Consider the following 14,820-nt stretch of genomic DNA (forward strand, 5'->3'; position numbering starts at 1 on the left):
AGAAGCTGCAATTGCGATGTAAACTTGCCACGCTCCATCGTTAGATGCAGCAAGACGATTGTCCTCTACTGACGTAAAACTTATTTCTTCTTGGTCCGTAACCAAACGAGGGGACTTCAATCGAAAAGTTGCTCATTATTAAAGCAGGCCAAGTAACTTTTGTCGAATGCTGCAACACACTTCAAATATTGTACTGTATATCGTCATTAAATAATTTGTCACCAAGCAAAATTTATGCAAAGGAGTGATGAGGAGAGTATTACTTTATGCCGCTATATTCTCAATAATAAACCTATTAAAAAAACCGCTATTCTTCAATAATTTCTCTCCTGACATCACATTAATACGCGAGATTTACTTCGGTATTAATCCAGATTTAAACACTACTTCAACAAACGATAATTATTAAAACCGAAACATAATTTTTAAACGACAGAAGTCAAAGATAAAATATTGAAATACTACTAATTTTGAAAATACGAGCCTGTACGTAAAGATAACGCTAAGTTAAATTCGCATAATCACACCAAGCTAAACGCAAAGAATGTGTAGAATTTGCGACAATAACTGAAGCAGCGATTGATACAATCGGACGACCTTTTACAAGCACTTGTACTTACTCGCGATACAACCACATCCCAAAATTTAATACCCAACTCATGTTATGGTTAAAAGACAAAAATAAATTAACGAAAATCAAGCAGTCGAACTTGCTACTCCGGCATGGCCGAAGTGGTTGCAGACTCAGAATCGGGGATATTGTATTACTCATAAACGATACGTTTACAAAATTATGTAGCACAGACCCACATTAGTATTCCGATACCAATGGGAGAGATTTGGCGTCGTGTGCATTATCCCATGTCACTTTTTCTGCTTTAACTCGTCTTAAATATTTCGAAGTTTTTTTTTTTTTTTTTTTATATATATATATATCAGCTTCTCAGTATGAAATTAGACTAGCAATTGTAGTTTTAACACTGTAATTCGTACTGGAAGACTGTTAGGCGACATTGCTAACGCACTGTTTGATAGCCAAGGAATTAAGACAGTTTTGTAGTTTTGTTTACATTATATGACACACAGCATACAAGTTTTGTGTGCATGTATGTGGTATGTTTTTGTGGTGTATTTCTGTAAACTTGGAAAATGAGTAACTTTGTTTGGACGATTCTTTCCACGGTAGTACGTAACTCGTTCTATGAGAGATTTACTATTTCTCACCAGTTAATGTCAGTAAATGTATTTTTGGCGAAAGAACAAATAATTAGACGACATGCCTAACCAAATATGCAAGTTAAAAATTTTAGCCCCCAGGGAGAATCGAACTCCCGACCCCTGGTTTACAAGACCAGTGCTCTAACCGCTGAGCTATGGAGGCTTCGACACACTGTGCATGTCAATTTTGATATTTACCTAGTACCTTGTTTTTCATCGTGGTTTCTACACTACCTAATCTCGATTAGTTTATTAATAATTCTTTAAATATAAACATTCACAAAGTGTTTTACTACCGGCGGCTCTGTCATTTCGGAATTCGCGACGAATTAATTACCTATTGGCAAACTGTTTCCGCTTCAGAAATCGTATTTGGTGCAGAAAATGTAGCGCACACCGATGTGGGGGTTTGTTTAGTAGTAAACTTTAATACTCTTGCAGATATCGTGTGCAAAGTATACATCTGTGGAGAAATTAACGGTAAAAAGAACATTTTTCAGTTTCCATCATTTTCTAAAGTTTTTGGAACTGTTGTAGGACGATTATTGTCACAGTACGGTACTTTACTTAGCATTTACAGAAGCTAATAGTCTAACCGTCGAGCATCCTACGTACATAATACATAAATAAATTACCTTTCACGGCAGGCTTCGTTTTTGCCTTCTGGTATCTAATACCTGCATGTGATAAAGCTATGCGCTGCGCTTCTTACATGGCTTTGACGAGGTGGCTTTTTAAAAATTAGTTTGGGTGTCATTTGAAGATAGTTTCTCATGTTAACTCCAAGCACTTTCCACCAATGTTGTTTTAAATCAGTAACCAGTTTTTGAAGTTTCCTACAAAAAAAAAAAGTTATTGTACATTCTATAACGATCACACCACTGCTGCAGGGATACAATTATCAACCGAGCATGCACTAACGCAAGGATTTACTCTAAAGGTATGACTGCCCCAGATCGAATCCGCCCACGCATTAACGACGAGAGCTGATGTAAACTGGGGAACAACGTTCTCCCACCTTCATGAGATTTACTTTAGACGCAGGCAGATGATGTACACAGATTCCGACCCGTTGAGGAGTTGAGGGGTGGTAGAGTTGCAGGTGATTCACACAATGGAACAGAAATTGCTTCATTACTCACTTCGGAACAGCACATTACAACAGGAACTACGTAATGGCAACTACAATGCTGTAGGACCTATACATTATTATTATTATTATTATTATTATTGTTATTATTGTTATTCTTTACTTTCTCAGACGTTAAGTCTGGTCAAAAATGGAAAGTGACGCGGACCTTGATCAAGCGTCACTCCCTTTTAACTGTATGGTATGTGTTATATTGCATTTAGGAACTTTCGGGTAGTTGAACATGTATCAATTATTACTGATTTCTGTAGTTGTATATATAAGTTTTGATGTTGCTGTATTGCATTGATGTACTAGTGGATATTGTGTGGTATGACTCCTGTAGTTGATAGTATAATTGGTATAATGTCAACTTGATCCTGATGCCACATATCCATGACTTCCTCAGCCAGTTGGATGTATTTTTCAATTTTTTCTCCTGTTTTCTTCTGTATATTTATTGTATTGGGTATTGATATTTCGATTAGTTGTGTTAATTTCTTCTTTTTATTGGTGAGTATGATGTCAGGTTTGTTATGTGTTGTTGTTTTATCTGTTATAATGGTTCTGTTCCAGTATAATTTGTATTCATCATTCTCCAGTACATTTTGTGGTGCATACTTGTATGTGGGAACGTGTTGTTTTATAAGTTTATGTTGTAAGGCAAGCTGTTGATGAATTATTTTTGCAACATTGTCATGTCTTCTGGAGTATTCTGTATTTGCTAGTATTGTACATCCGCTTGTGATGTGATCTACTGTTTCTATTTGTTGTTTGCAAAGTCTGCATTTATCTGTTGTGGTATTGGGATCTTTAATAATATGCTTGCTGTAATATCTGGTGTTTATTGTTTGATCCTGTATTGCAATCATGAATCCTTCAGTCTCACTGTATATATTGCCTTTTCTTAGCCATGTGTTGGATGCGTCTTGATCGATGTGTGGCTGTGTTAAATGATACGGGTGCTTGCCATGTAGTGTTTTCTTTTTCCAATTTATTTTCTTCGTGTCTGTTGATGTTATGTGATCTATAGGGTTGTAGAAGTGGTTATGAAATTGCAATGGTGTAGCCGATGTATTTATATGAGTGATTGCTTTGTGTATTTTGCTAGTTTCTGCTCGTTCTATAAAGAATTTTCTTAAATTGTCTACCTGTCCATAATGTAGGTTTTTTTATGTCGATAAATCCCCTTCCTCCTTCCTTTCTGCTTAATGTGAATCTTTCTGTTGCTGAATGTATGTGATGTATTCTATATTTGTGGCATTGTGATCGTGTAAGTGTATTGAGTGCTTCTAGGTCTGTGTTACTCCATTTCACTACTCCAAATGAGTAGGTCAATATTGGTATAACATAAGTATTTATAGCTTTTGTCTTGTTTCTTACTGTCAATTCTGTTTTCAGTATTTTTGTTAGTCTTTGTCTATATTTTTCTTTTAGTTCTTCTTTAATATTTGTATTATCTATTCCTATTTTCTGTCTATATCCTAGATATTTATAGGCATCTGTTTTTTCCATCGCTTCTCTGCAGTCGCTGTGGTTATCCAGCATGTAATCTTCTTGTTTAGTGTGTTTTCCCTTGACTATGCTATTTTTCTTACATTTGTCTGTTCCAAAAGCCATATTTATATCATTGCTGAATACTTCTGTTATCTTTAGTAATTGGTTGAGTCGTTGATTTGTTGCTGCCAGTAGTTTTAGATCATCCATGTATAGCAAATGTGTGATTTTGTGTGGGAATGTTCCAGTAATATCGTATCCATAATTTGTATTATTTAGCATGTTGGATAGTGGGTTCAGGGCAAGGCAGAACCAGAAAGGACTTAATGAGTCTCCTTGGTATTTTCCACGCTTAATCTGTATTGGCTGTGATGTGATATTATTTGAATTTGTTTGGATATTAAGTGTGGTTTTCCAATTTTTCATTACTATGTTTAGGAACTGTATCAAATTAGGATCTACTTTGTATATTTCCAATATTTGTAGTAACCATGAGTGGGGTACACTATCAAAAGCATTTTGGTAATCAATGTATGCATAGTGTAGTGACCTTTGTTTAGTTTTAGCTTGATATGTCACCTCTGCATCTATTATCAGTTGCTCTTTACATCCTCGTGCTCCTTTGCAGCAGCCTTTTTGTTGATTTATAATTTTGTTCTGTGTTGTATGTGTCATTAATTTCTGTGTAATGACTGAAGTTAATATTTTGTATATTGTTGGTAGGCATGTTATGGGGCGATATTTTGCTGGGTTTGCTGTGTCTGCTTGATCTTTAGGTTTCAGATAAGTTATTCCATGTGTAAGCGTATCAGGGAATGTGTATGGGTCTGCAATATAACTGTTAAATAATTTAGTTAGATGAGAATGTGTTGAGGTGAACTTCTTTAGCCAGACATGTGCTATTTTATCTTTTCCAAGGGCTTTCCAATTGTGAGTAGAATTAATTGCTTGGGTGACTTCATGTTGCAAAATTATCACTTCAGGCATTTGTGGTATCATCTTGTATGTGTCTGTTTCTGCTTGTATCCACCGTGCATGCCTGTTATGTTGTACCGGGTTTGACCATATGTTGCTCCAGAAGTGTTCCATGTCTGTTATGTTTTGTGGATTGTCTATTTTAATGTGTGTGTTATCTATTGTCTGGTAAAATTTCTTTTGGTTTGTGTTGAATGTTTGGTTTTGTTTCCTTCTATTTTCACTTTATTTTGTATCTTCTAAGTCGTTTGGCCAAGGCTTGTAATTTCTGTTTCTTTTCATCTAATTGCTCTATCGCTTCTTGTTGTGAGATTTTACCTAACCTTTTTCGTTTTTCTTTCTGACATTTCATTTCTTATAAATTGTGTTAGCTGTCCGATGTCCTTTCTCAGTTTTTCTATTCTGATCTGTAGCCTGTGTTGCCATGCTGGTTTTATGGGTTTCTTCTGTGTGTTGGTTGGTTCTGATCTCTGCCTAGTGTGTATATTTAGTGTAGTGAGTGCTCCTATATAAACCAGTAGTCGTAACTCTTCCATAGTTGTGTTTTCATTTATTTGGTTGTGTATGATTGTGTTGATAGTTTTTATTGTTGTTTCGACTTGTAGGTTATTTGGCGGTCTTTGCAAGAATGGTCTAATGTCTGTATTTGTGTCTTTGTATTCAATATATGTCAGCTGAAATTTTTCTTCTATATCTAACATGTGTGTCACTTCGTGTTCTATTTGTGCTTGTTCTGGTGGCTGTCTTAAGATTTCGTTTTCCTCTGATTGTTTAATTGATGCGTGTTGTTCTTTGTTTGTTTGCTCTGGGATGTTTGAGTCCATTACTGTATTTTCTTCTTCTTCTGATTTCACATTATTTTGTTCCAGTATTTGTTGTACTTGTTGTTTGATGTTTTCTAATTCTGACTGGGGTATCCTATTATTATTATTATCATCATCATCATCATCAGTGACAGTGGTCAGACACGAACCATTGGTTGCTTGAAGTGAGAAGTCCAGCAATCAAGTGATTTGCAAATAGTAAGTATAGTGCAAAAATCCTAACGTGGTCAGTGTTAAATGGCGGTGCGGAGTATGAGTGAAGGAAGTCTTGTTTGGCAGAGCAGTGGTGCAGATGAAGCATGTTTAGTTCAAATGCCTCTGAGCACTATGGGACTCAACATCTTAGGTCATAAGTACCCTAGAACTTAGAACCACTTAAACCTAACTAACCTAAGGACATCACACACACCCATGCCCGAGGCAGGATTCGAACCTGCGACCGTAGCAGCCCCGCGGTTCCGTACTGCAGCGCCAGAACCGCACGGTCACCGCGGCCGGCGCATGTTTAGTGGCAAATGTCTAACTTCAATGTGGATAATTGTCTTTTTAACGAGTTGAAGGTAGCATTCCTGATGCACTGCCAATTGCTTCACCATTCTAAAAAAAAAAAAAAAGAAATTGCTAGTAATAAGCAGTACCAATTGTCTCATTGAATCGTAATTCGTGGTTTAATAAAACACCTGCAAATGCTACATATCATTTTTCTTTCGTAAATTTACGAACGGAAATGTTGAAAGAAAATTATTTTTCATTCTGAAGTTTAGGTAGATGATAATGTTAATAATGTGTGTGTGTGTGTGTGTGTGTGTGTGTGTGTGTGTGTGTGTGCGCGCGCGCGCGCAAAGTAGGGTGGAGGGGCGGGTTACTAGCTAATAATATCTGGTTATACTCCGGGATAATGGTCTTAGAATGAGTGAGAACCACTTATCCACACAACTAAGTAACAATCTGTTTTTTTTTTTTTTTTTCACGCTATACGCTTTTCGCTTCCTTTCATTTTTTGAAGCATCCTTAGTGGTCTGTTGCGCGTGTATAATAGATGTCTTATAATTATGTTTTCAGGTTTACTAGCCATATTACTCTCGAACTGTTAGGTGAAAAACAGCTTTTTAGAATGTAAGTTTGGTATGGTTTTTTTATCGTTTGTTTCCGCTTTCGATTTTGAGATCTTATTATCACTAGGGACAGGATTGTCATGCAGTCATAATTCCTTAAATATATAGGCATTTCGGCACCACAAAATTTCAAATATGACCGTAAACTGTTCGCATAAAATAATATAGAAATTGAATTGACATCGTTTTAGCACAAAAAGGATATAACGTAAACATTTCTGAAAGATTCACAAAACATGCAAGAAGACTAGTCATTTATCTTAATTTACTGAAAGCTATTGTACTCACAATTAGTTTTCCACTTTCCTTCTGTTACAATTTACAATTACTACAAGCCTTCGAAAGTAAGCCGCCTCCTGTTGTCTGCAAAAGGTGCTTGCAGTTGGAGAACCTTCTCTTTACTTTACAGGAACTTAATGATGCTCGTATAATAATGGGCTACTTGCTCCGCTGTTACCAACGTGTCACTCTGAAGTTGTGCGCTTACTGGTTCAAATTTCATCAGTTGTTCGTATTGTTGATTTTTTGGAAGTATGCACTGAACTTTTTCCTTCAATATTTACACTGGACTCGCATTCGGGACGACGACGGTTCAATCCCGCGTCCAGCCATCCTGATTTAGGTTTTCCGTGATTTCCCTAAATCGCTCCAGGCAAATGCCGGGACGGTTCCTTTGAAAAGGCACGGCCGACTTCCTTCCCTAATCCGATGAGACCGATGACCTCGCTGTTTGGTCACCTCCCTCAAACAACCGAACCGAACCTTTAATATTTCACCAAATGTTACAGTGACAGAATCAAATTTAGAGACTGTGGTTTTGAATACAATGAAACACAGAGTAGAACTGCCTGTCTCCATAACAACTGCCGCCGGGAGATGAGAAAAATGAGCGATACATACGCAAGATTACCTACTGTCTCTGGGGTGTACAGAACATTTTGGACAGTTTCGATTGGGACTGCACTTTCAAGATCAAATGTAGGAACGACGCTCGTAACAGTTTCTACATGTTCGGTGTAGTAAATCACCGCAGACAATCGTGTGCCCCAACGCGTTGTAATGGGTTTTGGTGACACGAGAATGTCAGGTGCTGCTTCCCTGAAGGCGTGTTTTCCATAAGGTGCTTTAATAAACACCTTCACAGCAGACGCCAACTTGCCAACAAGATGAAAATTTGCAAGAATAACTTCAGCAACGCGATGTAACCCATGGGCAAAAGAAGATAGATGTATCATATTCCCGTATTTGCCCAATTATAAGGCGAGGTTTTTTCCGAAATTCGTCATTCGAAAAATACGGGGTCGTCTTATATTCGCAGATTACACTATTTCTGCTGAGGTAAACGTTTTCACTGTGTTCAATAAATTAATATAGGGGTCCTCTTACATTTACAGTGAAGCTTTGGCTATTGAGGTACAAATTTATTTTGAAGAGTTCTGAAGGGTGAAAATTAGCAAACATTGCTTCCGTTCGAATAGGCTGGAGATTTCCCCATACGCAGACGCGCCCGATACAGTATCGAAGAAGTACTAATGTGTGTACTGAAACAATGCATAGGGATTATACAGGGCCCCTTAACAAATATAATAAATGAATTCTTCACATCAGGGACATCTCCAGAGCAGTTAAAACAGGCAAGAGTTGTACCTTTGCTTAAGAAAGGTAATGCAGAAGACATAGAAAATTACCGGCCCATTTCTGTGCTGTCACCATTTTCAGAAATAATAGAAGCAATTATGAAAGACAGATGGGTCAATCCATATGAAGTGGTCCAGTGGTGGTTGCTTGACCAGTTTTAAATATTTTAAATTCTTTATGTGTGATTGCCCTATATTTGAAAAGTTCAGCCGGCCAGAGTGGCCAAGCGGTTCTAGGCGCTTCAGTCTGGAACCGTGCGACCGCTACGGTAGTTCTAAGTTCTACGGGACTGATGACCTCAGATGTTAAGTCCCATAGTGCTGAGAGCAATTTTTTGAGAATTTCGAAACAGTTTTTTAAAATAATTTATGTTGCAACTTTACTGGATGGCGGCCATTTTTATTTGTAGGCGCGCGACGATTTTTCAGCCTGGAGACATTAGCGAAAATTTGAATATCTCCGCACTGGGTTGAGCTACAACATGGCAATTGGCATGATTATTTTCAGAAAAGTGTCCTCGTCAACATTATCTATTACACAAAATGCCCTAAATTCAAAAATAACCAGTCAAAATGACCTCCAATGTTTGGTATCCAAATTTTCAAAATCCACTTTTTAGGCCCAAAAATAACAACCAAGGAGTGATTTATGAGAGTCTATCTTTTTCCTACAGTTAGATATCATACACTACTAGCCACATACAGAGCAAGAACACTTACAAATGTTTTCTTAATTTTTTTATGAATTTTTGAAATTTGAAAATTTTACTTTTTTGTAAAGTTTGGGGTTAGTTATCACACATGGAGCTGAATATAAAAATACGGTTTTTGCACAGTTTGTACACCTACATGATAGCAACATACTGTAAAAATTTCAACATTGATATAGGCCTGTGAACAAAGATACGAATTTTTGAAAATAAAGAAATAATTCACATTACTCTACTTCTGATCTTATGGCTGTAGCCTATTTAAATGGTTTATTGTTTCATTGTAATAATATTTGTGACATATATTTAATTAACACTATCACCCAATATTCATTTAGTTTATTTATTTTTAATAATGCAACATTAAACAACATGAGCTTTCGCTTTTGTTTTATGGTAATAAAAATGCCCGTTTACATTTAGGTTTATTGTCAGTATAGAAGTACATTATTGCTGGGTGTGGCATTGTTGTAGCCAGCCTGTTCTGAAACTTCTGTTAGAGTGGATGTATATACTTATAGAGTGTAAAATGTGTTATGTGCTTTGTTCTGTGTGTAATTTGTAATTAATTTTGAGAGATTAACTGGAATGCAATAACATGGATGAACAGTGCTCTGTTGGTCATATAGCAAGTGAAGTGTCTCACACAACAGTATATGGTTCAATTTCAAAAAACTTGAAAAAGTCAATGATTTTGAAGTTAGACAAACTTTGTTTAAATTTAGAGTAAGTTCTTCTGTAACATCACTGTGCGAGTATCATGAGAAGAAATATATTGTAAAGTACAACCACATATTTGGAAGAAAGTGCTGTGATCCACATAAAGTTCATAAAAACCCTATTACTAAAGGTTTGAGGGAAATAAAACTTGAACATTTGTCCTTCTTTTGTGAGAGTGAAACAGCTTTCCAAGTGAAACGTAATGTGATTCCTGGAAATTCCCTCTGCCAAAATTGTTACTCAAAAATATCTGTTGTGAATCCAGAATCAGAATCATGTAACCTTGTTAATGACATTTATATTCCTAATGAGGAAGCTGTTAGCATATTGGCTTTTGGTTGTTCTAAGTTAGACATATCTCCTACTTCGAAAATAATAAAATTAAGTAGCAGAAAAAGAAAAGAAGCTATTGAAAATAAGGTACAACAAATTTCAGACAAAATTAGAAAAGACTTGGAATCATGCTTTAATAATACAGATATCAACATTTTTTCTAAAGAAGAAAAAACCCACCACCAGCATCATCTGGCATTGAATATCTAAGCTTAATAGAGAAATTAAATGTTCAGTGACATCTAAAGAGGAAAATTTTAAGTTTGCTTCCTGACTCATGGCCAAAAAAAAAAGTAGTTAATGAATTAAATGTTTCTCATCGGTTGGTTAAACTAACCCGAAAATTAGTGAAAGAGCAAGGCATTCTTCTAGTTTTAGGAAAGAAGAAAGGAGTAGGTATAAATGAAGAAAAAATTAAAAAGATCCAGCAGTTTTTTGAAGATAATAAATCAGTAGAATGTGCCCAGGTTGCAAAGATAGCAAAAAGAGTTGTTATAAATGGAGTTAAAGTAACAAAGCAGAAACGACTAGTGCTGTCAAATTTAAATGGACTTTATGTAGCATTTCAAAAATGCTCATCCTGAATGCAAAATTTGAAGGTCCAAATTTTGTGACCTCTGTCTTAAGTGGTGCATTTTGGCTGGATCCTCAGGGACACACTCCGTATGTGTTTGTTTATATCATCAAACTGTCAAAACTGATGATTGCGGGTGCAAAACTGTAATCTTTACTACAGAGTTACTAGATTTAATGGTCTGCGACACTAACAGTTATGACTGCATGATGAGTTTGTGTAATAAATGTCCTGGTAAGGAAACAGTTATTGAATTGTTTCAGGAATAAGATGAGGAAATGCCAGACAGTATTACCTTCAAACAGTGAGTCACAACTGACAGGGCAGAAATGATAACAGTGGTTAAATCTCAGGAAGAGTACTTGGAATCTTTAATTGATAACTTACAAAAACTCAAGTCAACAATATGTTTCTAAAATTCAAAGTAAATTCATGAAACTGAATGCATAGTGATAGCTGATTTTGCAGAAAATTTTACATTTTTGATTCAGGCAACAGTGCATCAATTTATTCTGTACTTTAAAAATTAGAAAGATGAAGTTCGCAGTTCCTCAATTTGCATTCTAAGCGACTACTTGGAGCACAACACTTTGGCTGTACATGTGTTTCAAAAGTATGTAATAAATTACATAAAACAAAATTTTCCCAAGCTTGAGAAGCTGTTGTACTTTCCAAATGGAAGTGGTAGTCAGTATAAGAACAAAAAGAATTTTTAAAATCTGAGCAACCACAAAGTAGGCTTTGGGTTGGAGGCTGAATGGCACTTTTTTGCATCTTGCCATGGTAAAAATGCATGTGATGGAGTAGGAGGTACAACAAAACGTGAAATAAGTACAGCCAGCCTACAAAGACCAACCACAGACCAAATTCTCACAGTACAGGACATATATGTCTTTTGCAAGGATAATATTAAATTCATTACGGATTTTCTGATCAAGAAAGAAGTGGTTCTGCATATGAAAACAGCACTTCAAACCAGATTTGAAAACTGTATAGCAATAAAAGTAACAAGGCATTTCCACAAATTCCTTGACATAGCAGAAAACTTAGTTTGCTATGTAACATTAGAAACTGAAATTTATGAGAATCATTGTGTCAGTAAAATTACATCTGTCTTTAACATTGAATGACATAGTGGCATGTGTGTATGATGGACAGTGGCGGCTTGCAGAGGTTTAAAGAATAAGTTTGAAAAACAATGATGTTTATGTGCAATTTTACCACCTTGCTGGTCCAAGAACATCACTCAAGAAATCTACTAGTGACAAAGTTTGGATACCAATGAAAAATGTTTTAAGGAAACTTTCAGTGCTTGAACTTACCACAGCAACTGGGAGGTCTTATTCTATATCACAGAAACTGTATGAAGAAATAAGTGTTCTTAACATTCACAACCAGGTTTAGGAACAGTCGCATCTCGAAGGATGTTTACTGAAAATATTTATTTCAAGTATGTCAAAATAAGACAGGGTGTTACAAAAAAGTATGGCCAAACTTTCAGGAAACATTCCTCACACACAAAGAAAGAAAATATGTTATGTGGACATGTGTCCGGAAACGCTTACTTTCCATGTTAGAGCTCATTTTATTACTTCTCTTCAAATCACATTAATCATGGAATGGAAACACACAGCAACAGAACATACCAGCGTGACTTCAAACACTTTGTTACAGGAAATGTTCAAAATGTCCTCCGTTAGCGAAGATACATGCATCCACCCTCCGTCGCATGGAATCCCTGATACGCAGATGCAGCCCTGGAGAATGGCGTATTGTATCACAGCCGTCCACAATACGAGCATGAAGAGTCTCTACATTTGGTACCGGGGTTGCGTAGACAAGAGCTTTCAAATGCCCCCATAATTGAAAGTCAAGAGGGTTGAGGTCAGGAGAGCGTGGAGGCCACGGAACTGGTCCGCCTCTACCAATCCATCAGTCACCGAATCTGTTGTTGAGAAGTGTACGAACACTTCGACTGAAATGTGCAGGAGCTCCATTGTGCATGTACCACATGTTGTGTCGTACTTGTAAAGGCACATGTTCTAGCTGCACAGGTAGAGTATCCTGTATGAAATCATGGCGGTGAATCCAGGAAGTACAGTACATACTGACGAAACTAAAATGAGCTCTAACATGGAAATTAAGCGTTTTCGGACACATGTCCACATAACATCTTTTCTTTGTGTATGAGGAATGTTTCCTGAAAGTTTGGCCATACCTTTTTGTAACACCCTGTATAAATGTTAATTTCAGTGATGTTTCCACTTTTTGTATATAATTCAATACCTTACTTCAATAATAACTGATTATATCCCGTCAATATCACACATGAATAGGCAACAGCCATAAGATCAGTTGTAGAGTAATGTGAATTATCTCCTCACTTTCAAAAATTCAAATCTTTGTTCAGTTAGATATTTGAAATTTTTACAGTACATTGCTATCATACAGGTGCAGAAACTGTGCAAAATTATATTTTTATATTCAGTCCCACTTGAGATAACTAACTAAACAATGAAAGTTTTCAAAAATTCATAAAAAAATTAAGCAAACATTTGTAAGTGTTCTTCCTCTATATGAGGCTAGTTGTGCATGATATCTAACTACAGGAAAAAAATAGACTCATAAATCACTCCTTGTTTGCTATTTTTGGTCCTAAAAATGGGATTTTTGAAAATTTGGATACCAAACTTTTGAGGTCATTTTGACGGCTATTTTTCAACTCGGGGTAATTTGTGTAATACACAGTGCTGAAGAAGACACTTTTCTATAAACAATCATGTCAATTGCAATGTTGTAACTTAACCCAGTGCAAAGATATTCATATTTTAGCTAACGTCTCTAAACTGAAACATCGTTGACTTACAAACGAAAATGGCCGCCATTCAGTAAAGGTGAAAGGTAAAAATTATGGGGTAATCACATATAAAAAATTAAAATATTTAGAAATGGTCAAGCAACCAACTTAATTTTTCCAGAATGAGATTTCCACGCTGCAGCGGTGTGTGCGCTGATATGAAACTTCCTTTCAGATTAAAACTGTGTGCCAGACCGAGACTCGAACTCGAGACCTTTGCATTCGCGGGCAAGTGCTCTACCAACTTGGGTAGCTCAGTTGGTAGAGCACTTGCATGCGAAAGGCAGAGGTCAGAGTTCGCGTCTCGGTCCGGCGCACACGGTTTTAATCTGCCAGGAAGTTTCAACTTAATTTTTATTGGACCACTTCATTTGGATTGACACAGATTAATGAATTACTCAAATAAATACTATCTTAAGCAAATCATAGTTTGGTTTCTGAAGTGGCAAAAATACGGAGTCAGCCATAGTAGAATTACTTCATGCTCTTGACGAAGATGAGTGTGTCACAGGTATATTTTTGGATCTTCCTAATGCCTTTGATACAGTCTACCACAAAATTCTATTACATTAAATTAGAAGCTTTAGGAATAAGAGGGGTAGCTAATGACCGGTTTAGATCATACCTAGCAGATACGGTACAAAGAGTAGAGATAACACACATTTCAAATAGATCTAAACATTTACTATCCACAAGATAACACATTACGACTAATACTGTTCCTGATATACATCAATGTCTTTCCCAGTAGTGTTACTCATGGTGAAAAAAATCTCTTAGCTGATGACAGCAATATTATAGTCACTGAGGTAACAAGAGAACTCCTTGCCGAGAAAGCTAATGAAACACTCAAGGAAGTTTGATTGGTCAATAAGCAATAAAGTGACATTGAACATAAAGAAAACTATGCCAAGCATTTCAGTTTGAAGAGGAAAAATGACAATGTTAAATTAAACATAGATGGCACCTCTATACACTGTGTAACAAATGCAAAATTTCTAGAAATGAATATTGATTCTCAGTTGAAGTGGTCTGAGCACACAAAGGTAGTTGCAAACAGAATGTCATCATGTTACGCCCTTCGATTCCGATCATCAGTGTGTAACATTCAGTGTCCTTTAGTTACATGCTGTTCATATGTACACTCGATTCTTAGCTTTGGCATTCTTTTTTGGGAAATGCACAAAATATGAACACAATTGTATAACTCCAGAAAAAATCCATAAGAATA

The 14,820-nt window shown here is 36.3% G+C and overlaps 1 non-coding gene across 1 annotated transcript; it reads right to left on the bottom strand.

Annotated features, from left to right (window-relative positions):
* Positions 1 to 1,308: 1,308 nt before the first annotated feature.
* Positions 1,309 to 1,381, bottom strand: Trnat-ugu (transfer RNA threonine (anticodon UGU)). Its single transcript has one exon. It is a non-coding gene; the product is annotated as a tRNA-Thr (tRNA).
* Between the last annotated feature and the right edge of the window lie 13,439 nt (positions 1,382 to 14,820).

The sequence above is a fragment of the Schistocerca nitens genome, chromosome 3 (assembly GCF_023898315.1).
Source record: "Schistocerca nitens isolate TAMUIC-IGC-003100 chromosome 3, iqSchNite1.1, whole genome shotgun sequence".
Taxonomy (NCBI): Eukaryota; Metazoa; Arthropoda; class Insecta; order Orthoptera; family Acrididae; genus Schistocerca; species Schistocerca nitens.